The following is a 15,197-nucleotide window of genomic DNA, read 5'->3' on the forward strand; positions in this document are numbered from 1 at the left end:
ACGATGTAGACGATATACACCATGGGTGTGTTGAGGGACTCACTATGGATGTGTACAGAGGTCCCAGGCAACAGTGTGAAACAATACTGGCTCAGAACGTACCTGAGGACATGGTGGTGAGTGGGCGTACGGACCCTGGGCGCACAACCTCGACGCGCGTTTCACCTTACGGCTTCGTCAGGAGGTACTGGACTATGTGCAGACAGGGTATATATTGAAGAAAATGGGTAGGTGGAGTGGAATTACCTCTATATGGTACACCTGCGGTCCACATGCACGGGAGCGGAAGGCTCCATGATGCGAGACGTCATCTCTCGGCGCATCCACGTCATCGCGCGTGCGCGACACTTAGACGTCACTGAGCGCGTCGAGATGGCGCCGTGCAGCGCATGCGCAGTCCGCGGCCCTGTGGAACGCAGGTGACCCGCAACTGGTAGTACGTAAATAAGAGGCCAGGAAGCGTCACAGTCACATGAATGACAGCGACGGAGTACCGGAATCGGCACTGGACACATCCATATTGAGTCCCACACGAATTGAACTAGGCCTGGAATCAGCGAACAGTGCCATAAGTGACAAAGAACCATGTGCAAATAAATGGATAAACACAGTATAGTGCATCAAGTCCGCCGTATATGTGTGTGGGCGGGGCAGAGCACATCCATAATCAATTGGTTGCTCTAGCCCGCCCGCACAGACAACAGCCACTACATGAAATAGAAAACATGCCATACGGACCATATAATTAGAACCGAAGTGCCATCTAACCTAATTCCATAAAATGGAAATAAAGTGCCGTGTATCGGGGATCCATATAAATGGAACCAAAGTGCCATAATGGCATGAAAGAAAGGAAAAAATATATAAAGTATCGTGTCTAGAGGCATAATGCATTGTGTAAAAAGTAATAGATAATAATACAAAAATATATGTAAGAGATATATAATAATATATGATAACAATGAATAAGTCCATACGTTAATAAATAAAGAATAAATGAGTGAATACATACCACATACATCATATATCATGATTACGGTCAAATGTCGAATATATAATTCAATGACCATGATTCAAGTAACATAATTAAATAAAAATAATTATAATTAAATGGCCATGATTAGTATAATTAAAATTAAATGGCCATGATTAAAATAACAAGACTGAAAATAGTGTTTGAATACAGTTACTTCATGATGTAGGTATACAAATTCAAAATACAAACAATTATATTACACAAAAGACACAAAATACAAATAGTGACCACCGGTGAAAAAATTTATATTATTTTATAGTAAGTGGATGGGCTACATGTACTGGTATCAGTAAGGGTCGAGATATGGACGGGGAACACACGAGTCGGCACCGCGGGCGGCGGGAGGCCGCCGGCGGGGTCGACGCGGGAGTCCCCAGCCCAACAAGGCCCGAAGGTCTACAAATGCACAGGGCCGAGACGACCCAGCTGTGGGAAAGAATATCCAGGACAGGCTGGGACTCAGAGATGTCCGGATGGTCAAAAACAATTGTAAGGCCAGCCGACAGAATAGAAACATATTAAAACCCTGGATCCATGTATACCTACATCATGAAGTAACTGTATTCAAACACTATTTTCAGTCTTGTTATTTTAATCATGGCCATTTCATTTTAATTATTTTTATTTAATTATGTTACTTGAATCATGGTCATTGAATTATATATTCGACATTTGACCGTAATCATGATATATGATGTATGTGGTATGTATTCACTCATTTATTCTTTATTTATTAACGTATGGACTTATTCATTGTTATCATATATTATTATATATCTCTTACATATATTTTTGTATTATTATCTATTACTTTTTACACAATGCATTATGCCTCTAGACACGATACTTTATATATTTTTTCCTTTCTTTCATGCCATTATGGCACTTTGGTTCCATTTATATGGATCCCCGATACACGGCACTTTATTTCCCTTTTATGGAATTAGGTTAGATGGCACTTCGGTTCTAATTATATGGTCCGTATGGCATGTTTTCTATTTCATGTAGTGGCTGTTGTCTGTGCGGGCGGGCTAGAGCAACCAATTGATTATGGATGTGCTCTGCCCCGCCCACACACATATACGGCGGACTTGATGCACTATACTGTGTTTATCCATTTATTTGCACATGGTTCTTTGTCACTTATGGCGCTGTTCGCTGGTTCCAGGCCTAGTTCAATTCGTGTGGGACTCAATATGGATGTGTCCAGTGCCGATTCCGGTGCTCCGTCGCTGTCATTCATGTGACTGTGACGCTTCCTGGCCTCTTATTTACGTACTACCAGTTGCGGAGACATTACATTTGGCCATCCAGGTAATTCCTGAGCTTATATTATCATTAATGGACTGTACCTTTCTGTGTGTTATAACCCACAGATACATTGGTGTTTTGTGGTGTCTGTGACCCTGCGCTTCTCCGTATCCTTGCATCATCTGTAGTTGTTCCATCCTTTATACTTTATAATAAATTTATACTTTTATATATCATTTCCACTTGTTCGTTTTGGTTTACCTTAGATGTTTTATGAGTGGTAATCGTAGCTGTCTGGTTGACAGGTGGCCCTTTGTAGGTTAATACCACGGCAAGGGATACAGACCAGGGACAGCAGACGCAGTCTTCTCTTCTCCCGTAAACTGGACAGGTAATCATCCAGAAAAGGGATTCGGAGGCGTTGTGACCCTTCACAACCCCATCTGGTAAGCATAATCAGTGTTTTTGTGCCCATACCTAGTGCTGCAAGGTTCTACACACGAGGCGCTGCCTCCTCTTTTCTCTTTTTTCCCCTTTTATATACACATGGATGAGTGCAATGAAAACATTCTCCAGACCACACTGCCACTGCCAGCTTGTTTTTTTTTCAGCAATTGTTGCAGGGTGTTTGTTCTCTGATGTTTCTTGCTTGACACAACAATATCCATCCATTAGATAAGGGATAAAATGTGACTCATCTGAGAAGGCAATCTTTTGGCAATCAGTGGAGGTTCCTTTCTGATACTGCAGTGAAAACTGAAGAAACTTTGTTAGCATAGAAGCAGTGACCATCCGTCTGCTTTGGAGCCAATACGCAGTAGGGTTCGCTGAACTGTTGTTTTAGACACACGTCTGGTAGCCTACTGGTTCATTTTGGCAGTGAGCGGCTCCACTGTAGCATGTCGGTCCACCCTCATGCACCTTTGTAGCCAATGATCACTTCTTATATGAATGGCACGTGGTGCTCTGGAGTTTCCATGTCACTTATTCGCAATGGTCCTATTTGTCCACTCATGATACACTTTTACCACAGCAGCATACGAATAGTATTTCAGAAATACTGCCACACTTGGCCCGAAAACCAATAATCATCCCTCTGATAAATTGCCCTTTTTGCCCATGACAGCAACGATGGATATGTGTGTAGACAGACTATCACTCACCTTATAGTATATACCTACCAAGCCAGTGCACGGCCCGTTACTTCCTTCAATAGCTGTGCGCTGCCATTGCCAAAAGTAGGAAAATATCATAATAATATGACTTAACTATGCTTCACTATTTATTTGGACTCTGTATTCGGGCCCTTGTAGAGGTTCCAGGAAGCAATATGAAAGGGGTTAATTATATCATTAATTCAATGAGGAACAATATTTGGTGTGAAGTAACACAAGCTTAGTTAAAAGCAATAGTTTTTCACACTTTACAGTTTGTCAGTAAGAAAAAAAAAACAGTACTAACAATAACAGATCGTTGTATTTTGAACCACATGTTTACATTCATTCTGATTTGTATAATGCTCCTTAGAGACCAATTATTTTACTACTATACACACTTTCTGTGTTTTGTCTCTAAGGAATAGGACAAAAATAATTAAGACAAATCACATAAACATTGGTGAGATAATGTATGTAATAAATAGTGAAAAGAATATATTTCCTTCTAAATTACCACTTGAGAACTCCATTTACAGCAAGCCTTTGAGAAGCTGGAGCGGAGGATGGGAGTATATTGGCTCTCACTATAGGATGTGTCACTGTGGTTTCACTCAGGCTGTTGCTCTCTAAAGCCAGAGGGTGCACCTTTCTTCCCACGGGCATCCCTGATGGTAGTTTGTTGGGTGCCTGACTAGAGGTATAGTAATGCAATGGCCAGCTTATGGTGTGGAAGGACTCGGGAAACCAGGCTAGAGGTAGAAGAATAAACATCTTTTTTTATTTGAGTGCAAAATAGGAGTTGTAGTGCACCCAACAATAATCTGTATATAGTAAAAATCTTTTCCCAGATTGCAATGTATGAAGGCTGGCAAATTGGTAAGTATGGCACTCTTGGTATGCTATCCTGCTAAAATCTCTCTCTCTAGAATCTATGGCTAGCAATTGTGGCTGTAATGTCCACTGCAGGACACAGGTTTTAGAGGCACGTCTGGCCAGGACATGGTTAAGTGGGATGGCTGTCTTAACTGTAATCCCTCACAAGCAGCAACGTCTATCTATAATATTTCTTATGTTGGCCTGCCATCTGGTGGCCAAAATAAGAATTGCAACATGAATGCTGTGATCCTTGTCAGCGGGGCTCAGCGCATTCAAAGACACTAACAATAGCCCCATTGGCCTCAGGGGGTGTCGGTAGAGCGAGCTTCCGGGTTTTTAACACTTTAGATGCCATGATCTCACTTGATCATGTTATCTAAAGCCTTTAATTACCGCAATCGGCATTATCGCCTGTCACTGTAATTAGCCGCAGGTCTCTGCTTGCTTGAAAAAGCAGAGACCTGCCGGCCATGGCGTCCGCAGCACGTGCAATCGGGTGCCATGTTTACACATTGCTCCAGCGCCGTACATGTATGTCGCTGGTAGCAAAAGGGTTAAACATCAGCAATTGGAAATCAGCATCAGAGTATAGCTACGCTTAAGCGAACTGACCATCGGATCATAGATCTGACATCAATTTGTTCTAATACTTACGTTTTAATGCTGTATCTATACAGTATATAAATGTATTGGCTCCATGGAGCCAAAGTTCATTTCACACGAAATCGCACAAGACTTCGGTTAATTCCTACTGTATTTATATCTGTGTATTGAAAAACCATTTAAAATAGTAGTCCAAACTGGGCTTTGATACTGGCTGGTACCTCATTACCAAAACCTAGTTTGGATTGCTATTTTTAATTGTTTTTCAATACGCAGATATGCACACAGTAGGAATTAACCGAAGTCTCTCGTGACTTCGGGGGCATCAGGGCATCAATAAGGGGATCCTTCTCTTCTTAAAGGGATTCTGTCATGAGATTTTACCCCTATAACCTAAACATATGCTCATGTCCGTACTCATAACATGAATCCTAAGCTGGCGTTATTAAACCTGCTTGTGGTTCTATTAGCCCAAAAAACATGTTTTTATAACCTGCCAATCACCTACCTAAGGTGCCCAAGGGGACGTCCATCAATACAGGGTTCCCCGGCCGCACCCATCGTCGTCTGGTGCCCAACACCGCCTTCCCTGTCTTAATCGCCGCCCTCGATATCTACAGTGCCGCCTTCCTCACCTCAGCGCCGCCTCCGCAATCCTCCCATCCCTCTGCCAGATCCCGCGCGCGCGCACTGGGCTCAGTCTGATGCGCCCGTGCGGACTCCTGGCAGCGGCTTCGTTAAGCAAAGTGCGCATGCGCCGGCCTAACGCGGCGGTGGGCACCAGACGGCAATGGGTGCAGCCGGGCACTCTGTATTAATGGATGTCCCCTAAGGCACCTTAGGTAGATGATTGACAGGTTATAAAAACCTGCTTTTTGGGCTAATAGAGCCACAAGCAGGTTTAATAAGGCCAGTTTGGATTCATGTTATTAGTATGGACACGGGCATATCTTTAGGTTATAGGGGTAAAATCTCATGACAGAATCCCTTTAAGTGTGATGTGAGCAAATTCTTGGTAAAAGGTGACACAGCCACTATCTAAGAAGTAAGGGCCATGACTCCTTGGCACTGCGAAGATCGCCCTTAATTCTGTAGTTTAGGAAACAGCATATGACATCCCTAGGAGACTCAGTCAGCTTAGGTTTAGCTTTTTAGTGACTTGTGAACACATTCAATAATGATAGGTTCAGATACTGCTTACCCAAGAGATCTATAGCCAATTGTTTGACTGCTGACTGTAGGGATTCCAGACCAGCATTGCCCCCCTAAGGCGAAGAAGATGGTCCCCAAATACTGAGAACTGGCAGAGAAGCTTCGAGTGGTGGCCATCTTACTTAAAAGCCCTGCAGCAGTCCGGGAAGGAGTCTGGAGGTAGGAGGTAGGGACTGACCCAACTTGCCCCAGTTGCAGCAACAGCACTAGTTAGAAGAAGAGTAAAGATCCCCAGGGGGGAGTACCAGGGCAGGCCTAACACGTAAGTCCCAGGCTTCTTACAATTTGTAGGCCGCAGACCAAAACACCGGGGGAGCAAGCAGATATTATAATAATAGGTCCCTTTAGACCTGAAAAAGCCAGATGTAAGGCTTGGTGGCACTGGATTAGGGGGAAAAAAGCAGGAGCTCACTGTATGTAAATCTGCTCTCCGCTTGGCTCTCTCCCTCGGGGACCACCATATTTCTATTCTAACCATATATTATTGACCACAGATTGTATCAAAGAAATATAATTTTATAATATAATTTTTGTGCTTAGTTGAATAAGTGATTAACTTAAAGGGGTTCTGCACTTTCATTTAAATGATGATCTACCCTCTGGCTAGATCATCAGCTTCTGATCAGCGGGGGTCAGACAGGACCCCTGTCGATCAGCTGTTTGAGAAGGCAGCGGCGCTCCAGCAGCGCCATGGCCTTCTCACTGTTTACCGCTGTTCACCTTTATTTATAAAAACAAATACGAAATTTACCCCAAAATTTTAAAAATTTGCAATTTTCAAAATTTCTATTTCTCTGCTTTTAAAACAGAAAGTGATACCTCATAAAATATTTATTACTTAACATCCCCATATGTCTACTTTATGTTGGCATCATGTTGTAAATGTCATTTTATTTTTTTAGGACGTTAGAAGGCTTAGAAGTTTAGAAGCAATTCTTAAAATTTTTAAGAACATTTGCAAAACCCACTTTTTAAGGACCAATTCAGGTTTGAAGCCACCTTGTGGGGCTTACATAGTGGAAACCCCCCATAAATGACCCCATTGTAGAAACTACACCCCTCAGGTTACTCAAAACTGATTTTACAAACTTTGTTAACCCTTTAGGTGTTCCACAAGAATTAAAGGAAAATGGAGATGACATTCCTAAATTTCACTTTTTTGGCAGATTTTCCATTTTAATCCATATTTTTCTTTAACACATTGAGGGTAAACAGCCAAACAAAACTCAATATTTATTACCCTGATTCTGTGGTTTACATAAACACCCCACATGTGGTCTTGAACTAATGTAAGGGCACAAGGCATGGCGCAGAAGAAAAGGAGCGCCATATAGTTTTTGGAAGGCAGATTTTGCTAGACTGGTTTTTAGATGCCATGTCCCATTTGAAGCCCCCCTGATGCACCCTTACAGTAGAAACTCCCAAAAAGTGACCCCATTTTGGAAACTGGAAGATAAGGTGCCAGTTTTGTTGGTACTATTTTGGGGTACATCTTATTTTTAATTGCTGTATATTGCGTTTTTTGTGAGACAAGGTAATCAAAAAATGACTGTTATGGCACCGTTTTTATTTTTTACAACATTAATCTGACAGGGTAGATCATGTGCTATTTTTATAGAGCAGGTTGTTACAGATGCAATGATATCAAATATGTCTACTTTCTTTGGAAAACAAAATTATGTTTTTGTGTCTCCATTTTCTGAACTCATTTTTTATATTTTTCTGCCAATCGTCTTGTGCAGGGGCTCGTTTTTTGCAGGAAGAGTTGATGTTTTTATTGGTACCATTTTTGGTTACATATGATTTTTTGAGCATTCATTATTATACTTTATGGGGCAAGGTGACCCAAAAATTGGTTGTTTTGACACAGTTTTTATTTATTTATTTTTACAGCGTTCACCTGAAGGGTTAGATCATGTGACATTTTTATAGAGCAGATCGTTGCGGACGTTGCGGACGTGGAAATACCTAATATGTACAAACCGGATTCCAAAAAAGTTGGGATACAAATCGTGAATAAAAACTGAATGCAATGATGTGGAGGTGCCAACTTCTAATATTTTATTCAGAATAGAACATAAATCATGGAATAAAAGTTTAAACTGAGAAAATGTACCATTTTAAGGGAAAAATATGTTGAATCAGAATTTCATGGTGTCAACAAATCCCCAAAAAGTTGGGACAAGGCCATTTTCACCACTGTGTGGCATCTCCCCTTCTTCTTACAATACTCAACAGACATCTGGGGACCGAGGAGACCAGTTTCTCAAGTTTAGAAATAGGAATGCTCTCCCATTCTTGTCTAATACAGGCCTCTAACTGTTCAATCGTCTTGGGCCTTCTTTGTTGCACCTTCCTCTTTACGGTGCGCCAAATGTTCTCTATAGGTGAAAGATCTGGACTGCAGACTGGCCATTTCAGCACCCGGATCCTTCTCCTACGCAGCCATGATGTTGTGATTGATGCAGAATGTGGTCTGGCATTATCTTGTTGAAAAATGCAGGGTCTTCCCTGAAAGAGATGACGTCTGGATGGGAGAATATGTTGTTCTAGAACCTGAATATATTTTTCTGCATTGATGGTGCCTTTCCAGACATGCAAGCTGCCCATGCCACACGCGCTCATGCAACCCCATACCATCAGAGATGCAGGCTTCTGAACTGAGCGTTGATAACAACTTGGGTTGTCCTTGTCCTCTTTGGTCCGGATGACATGGCGTCCCAGATTTCCAAAAAGAACTTCGAATCGTGACTCGTCTGACCACAGAACAGTCTTCCATTTTGCCACACTCCATTTTAAATGATCCCTGGCCCAGTGAAAATGCCTGAGCTCGTGGATCTTGCTTAGAAATTGCTTCTTCTTTGCACTGTAGAGTTTCAGCTGGCAACGGCGGATGGCACGGTGGATTGTGTTCACTGACAATGGTTTCTGGAAGTATTCCTGAGCCCATTCTGTGATTTCCTTTACAGTAGCATTCCTGTTTGTGGTGCAGTGTCGTTTAAGGGCCCAGAGATCACGGGCATCCAGTATGGTTTTACGGCCTTGACCCTTACGCACAGAGAATGTTCCAGATTATCTGAATCTTCGGATGATGTTATGCACAGTTGATGATGATAGATGCAAAGTCTTTGCAAGTTTTCGCTGGGTAACACCTTTCTGATATTGCTCCACTATCTTTCTGCGCAACATTGTGGGAATTGGTGATCCTCTACTCATCTTGGCTTCTGAGAGACACTGCCACTCTGAGAAGCTCTTTTTATACCCAATCATGTTGCCAATTGACCTAATTAGTGTTAATTAGTCTTCCAGCTCTTCGTAATGCTCAAATTTACTTTTTCCAGCCTCTTATTGCTACTTGTCCCAACTTTTTGGGGATTTGTTGACACCGTGAAAATTTGAATCAACGTATTTTTCCTTTAAAATTATACATTTACTCGGATTAAACGTTTGATCTGTCATCTACGATCTATTGCAAATAAAATATTGACATTTGGCATCTCCACATCATTGCATTCAGTTTTTATTCACAATTTGTTTAGTGTCCCAACTTTTTGGGAATCCGATTTGTATATTTTTTCTTATTTATTTAAGTTTTACACAATAATAGCATTTTAAAAATAAAAAAAATGATGTTTTAGTGTCTCCATAGTCTGAGAGCCATAGTTTTTTTTATTTTTTGACTGATTGTCTTAGGTAGCATCTAATTTTTTTGCGGGATGAGGTGACGGTTTAATTGGTATTAATTTGGGGGGCATATGCCTTTTTGATCGCTTGGTGTTGCAATTTTTGTGATGTAAGGTGACAAAAAAAAAAGCTTTTTTTGGCACTGTTTTTATCTTTTTATTTTTTACAGTGTTCAGCTGAGGGGTTAGGTCATGTGATATTTTTTATAGAGCTGGCTGTTATGGACGTGGCAATACCTAATATGTATCCTTTTTTTATTTCACTTTAACACAATAATGGCATATTTGAAACAAAAAAAAATGTTTTAGTGTCTCCATGTTCTTAGAGCTATAGTTTTATTATTTTTTGAGCGATTTTCTTATGTAGGCGCTCATTTTTTGCGGGATGAGGTGACTGTTTTATTGGTACCGATATAGTAGAGTTAACACTCATGCTTTCTGATATTTCTGAGATGTGTTATCTAAACTAAGCAAACACCTTCAATTGCTTTTCAATGGCTTTTGCTTCAAGATAACACAATGATTTAAGAAATTTGAGTTAAGAGTTTGTGTGCTAACCCTGCTACATCTGTACCATTTTGTGGGACATATGCCTTTTTGATCGCTTGGTGTTGCACTTTTTGTGATGTAAGGTGACAAAAATGGCTTTTTTTTGACAGTTTCAATTTTATTTTTTATAATGTTTATCGGACGGGGTGGATCATGTGATATATTTATAGAGCCGGTCATTACGAACGCGGCGATACCCAATATGATTTCCGGGTTTTTTTCTTTCTATTTTTTATTATAAAATCAGGGGAAAAGGGCATTTTTTTTCCTTTTTTACTTGATACTTTATTTTTTTTATTAAAAACACTTTTTTTTGCTTTTTTTCCCACTTTATTTCTGTCCCCCTCTGGGTCATCAACTTTTAAGGGTCTGATCCCCTCTGCAATGCATTACAATACATCTGTATTGTAATGCATTGCCTGTTAGTGTATTACACAAAGTAATACTAACAGGTTGTAACAGGTTGTAATACTAACAGAGTGAACACTAACAGGTTGCCTAGGAGACCTAGCCTGAGGCTGAACAGGTTGCCTAGGAGACCAGGCCTGGGGCTGGATCTCTTCATCCCCCGTAGGAGGCAGGTCCCGATGCCGTGCAAGACATTGGGAAGCCTCTGCAAGGCATCGGGCTGTCTTGTTACCCATTAAGGACCTGATGGACTTCCTCACTTGCCGCAAACCACTTCTATGCCGTGGTCAGCGCTGACCCTGTAGTGTCCCACTAGGTAAAAGGGTCAATTGTTCTCCAATTCCTTTTTCCTCCAACGTTTGTTCTCCAATTCCTGAGGGACAGTGGCGTTGTATTTTACATTACATTTTAATGTATATTGCTATGTTTTATGTGCATTTTCCCGGTATTCTGGGTATCAGGCCTGTTAGGGGTAGTTCCTCCTCCTAGACAGTAGAGGGAGCTAGGGAACCCCTAGTATAAATAGTCAGGTCCTGTTCAGGAAAAGGGGAGTGTAGAGGCAGGAGTCTGTGTAGAGCCAGAAGAGAGTGTGCCCTTTAGCCAGAGAGGAGCTGAAGGCCACCTCCTGACATGCAGCTAGACAGCCCAGGCTTCTAGTTGCCACCAGGGGAAGAAGTTACCTCCTGAGAAACCTGAAGTTCCTATAACCAGAGCAGAGCAAAAGTGTTTCCAGCCAACCTGAGAGCTGAAGGGCAGAAGGATATACTTAAAGCAAGGAGATATATACCTGAGGAAATTTCCCTAACCAAGGATAAAGCCAGCAATAGGGCATACGGGCCTTGGGATAAAGACAGACAGGATTCTGAGGAAAAGTGCAGCTTGATCTGTAAGTGTTTAACCCTCTGAGTATCTTGCAAGAACAGTGTGCCTGCCATTTGTATAAGCCTGCTTGTGACTGCTGCTAACATATGGAACTTTGCCAAAAGACTGTAAATAGTTAACTGTTTCCAGTAAAAGGAAGTTATGGTTCACCACAACATCGTGTTCCTCAATTATTCCTACCATAAATCGGTGTGCCACCGTTACCAGCACTGGCGTCACAAATTTAAAGGGATCTTGCCACCGGCACCTTAAAAACACCTGCAACATCCAGGGCACCTCATCTACCATCAGGCCTGGTCCCTATACACAGAGAGTGCCCCCGAGGTCCTCTGTGCCAGCCTCTCCATCACTGCTGTACGTCTGCCCAGGGTATACAAAAGACTGTGAGTACTACAACAACCCTCAATTAGTAACTACCCCTGTGAACTCACTATTCGCCTCACCCTGCAGGGCGGCGTACTGAAACCGCGGCATAGAGGGGGTTAATCCGCCGGCATCGGCTTTTACAGCGATGCCAGTGGACACAGCCGGGGCCCGGCTATCAGGGACTGCCAGGCCTCTGCAGTGATCGGGTGAGCACCGCTCCGGTGCCCGCCCAATCACCATGACATAATAAGACGTCAAAATGCGGCAAGTCACTTGCCGCCATGACGTACTATTACGTCATATGTCGGGAAGGGGTATAATAAGTGTTTTTAATTATGATTGTTTGTATATACATGATATGCATTATATAATGATTATGTCCACATGGCATTGTATTGATTTTGTTATATGCACATTTTATGGCTTGATTGAATTGGATTTGGATTTGCTTGTAGGAGAGAAGATAAGAAAAAATTGCATTATTTGCTAGAAATGGGCAATTGAGTTTATAACATATTTCTCTCTTTTAGTGCAGTTCTGGGTGTGGCTATGAATAGCAGTGTGTAAATAGGTTGCTGAATTACAGGAAAAGTGGGTACTTGTTTAAAGGCAGACAGTGGGGGCTGCTTAGCTGTGAGTGCACGGTAGCAACTTATGTGTGTGTGCATATGCAACGTGCGTCGCGTCCCAGGTGTAGTAGGAAATGCCGAGTGGTGTAGTGCGGCTTAAATGTCTCTTATTGTGTGTCACGGTGCTCCTACCTGGATACTGCTGGACCCCGGGGAAAAGGGGAATAATTGAGGGATGAAGGAAAATAGCTTGAAACCAGACCTTGCTGTGAAGTTTAATGGCAGCAGCTTTAGTTGAGTAAACATTCATCCAAAACAATCTTTAAAGAGGACCTTTCATGGGTCCAGACATTATAAACTAAGTATCAGGATACGTAGGACATAGTGCAGGGATCTAACTGCACTTACTATTTTTCCTGGGCACTGTGGCCCCTGTTGTATGCTCCCGCCTGGTATGCTAATTTTAGCATCGGCGCAATGAGGAGGAGACAGAGTCTTTCTCCGTGGGCGTCTCCTTCTTCTTGTCCAATCACAGCGGAGAGCATCACAGCCAGGGAGAAAAAAAAACTCACCTTCTCCCTGGCTGTGACGCTCTCCACTGCGATTGGACAACGCTACAGCCAGGGAAGAAGGAGACGCCCACGGAGAAAGACTAACTTTCACACTCGCGTTTTGGCTTTCCGTTTGTGAGTTCCATTCAGCGGTCCAAAACGGATCAGTTTGCATTCTAATGCATTCTGAATGGAAAAGGATCTGCTCAGAAAGCATCAGTTTGCATCAGTTCAGTCTCCATTCCGCTTTGGAGACGGACACCAAAACGTTGCTTGCAGCGTTTTGGTGTACGTCTGATAAAACTGAGCCAAATGGATCCGTCCTGGCACACAATAAAATTCAATGGGGACGGATCCGTTTTCACTGACACAATCTGCCACAATAGAAAACGGATCCGTCTCCCATTGACTTTCAATGGTGTTCATGACGGATCCGGTTTGGCTGTGTTAAAGATAATACAAACAGATCCGTTCTGAACGGATGCAGACGGTCGCATTATCTGAACGGATCCGTCCATGACAGATCCGCACAAAACGCGAGTGTGAAAGTAGCCTAAGTCTCCTCCTCATTGCTCTGATGCTAAAATTAGCATACCAGATGGGAGAATACAACAGGGGCCACAGTAAGCTGCACTAAATTCTGTTAGAATAGGCAGTTCTATGGGGGGTGCCGGCCAGGTGTATTGCGGATCCGCAATACACCACGGACGTTTGAATGGACCCTAAGTCTGGTTTCTGTACTTTAGGACTCTTCTGGTATCCTTGGATGCCCCTGCTCACACTCCTCTCCTCTCTAGAACTATCTAGTAACTTCTGCCCCAACCTTCTGGCAGGAAACAGGACTGGCCCACTTCTGCCCAAGGGGGGAGAATGGAATGGTGAGTTCCATTCTCTCTAACAATAGCTCTGCTATTTGCACTGCCACCTGCTGGTGAAAAAGGCATATTACATGTAATAACAGTTGCATAACAAGATTAGGAATGCACAGTGTAGAGGACCTGGACAAAAATACAAAGGTGACATTTATGTTAGACCATTAACCACCTCCCGACCGCCTAACGCGCCGATGCGTCCGGGAGGTGGTTGATTTGTTCCTCCTGGACGCATCGGCGCGTCATCTCGCGAGACGCGAGATTACGTCACAGCCGGCCCGCGCATGCGCATCGCGGGCCGGCATTTCGCAGCAGAGTATTTCGTCAGCAACCTGCCGGCCACGATCATTGGCTGGCAGGTTGCTGATTTTAAAAAAAAAACAATCAGCAGCCATTTAACCCATCATATTAGTAAATATGATGGGGTTATATGGCTGCTGTGCTCCTCTGCTCCTTCTTTTGGTCGGTTGGTTCCAGAAGAGGAGCAGAGGAGCACACATCACTGTGAGTACCCACTACATCACACTTAGCCCCCAGATCACCCCTATTAACCCTTTGATCACCCCCTTCTTGCCCCTGTCAATCACTAGTGAAAGGAAAAAAGTGATCAGTGCAAACTGTCACTTTTTTTTTTCACTGGTATTGACCGTTAGGTTTCAGTATAGTTTAGGCCCCTTGGTTAGGTAGTTTAGGGATCGGTTAGCGCCCAGCCCACCGCACCGCAGTCACTTATTCGCTGATTAGCGTATCGCTAATCAGCATTTGTACTTTTATAGTATCTGGAAGTGATCAAAACTGATCACGGTCAGATCTATAATTGTATTAGTGTCACTTTAGTTCTCCCTCCACCCAAAACGCAGTGTTTGCCCGATCAGGCCTGATCGGTCGCCCACACGTGCGTTCGCCCACGCCCGCCCCACCGCAGTGACAAAAAAAAATATTTTTTTTTGATCGCTGCACATTCACTTTACACGCACTGCGGCGATAAAAAAATGAGTTTTGATATTTTTTATCAACCGCAGCGGCCTCCGGTACTTCGCTAGCTTCCCCTTTGCAAGACAGGCTTGCTTTTTTTTTCTTGGGTAGTCTCAGGGAATACCCTTAAATTTAGTTGCCCACATATCAAACAGGGGGTATTCCTCTGAAGAGGCCTACAGGCTTCTGACCCAGTCGGATGAGGAG

The sequence above is a fragment of the Bufo gargarizans genome, chromosome 10 (assembly GCF_014858855.1).
Source record: "Bufo gargarizans isolate SCDJY-AF-19 chromosome 10, ASM1485885v1, whole genome shotgun sequence".
Classification (NCBI taxonomy): Eukaryota; Metazoa; Chordata; class Amphibia; order Anura; family Bufonidae; genus Bufo; species Bufo gargarizans.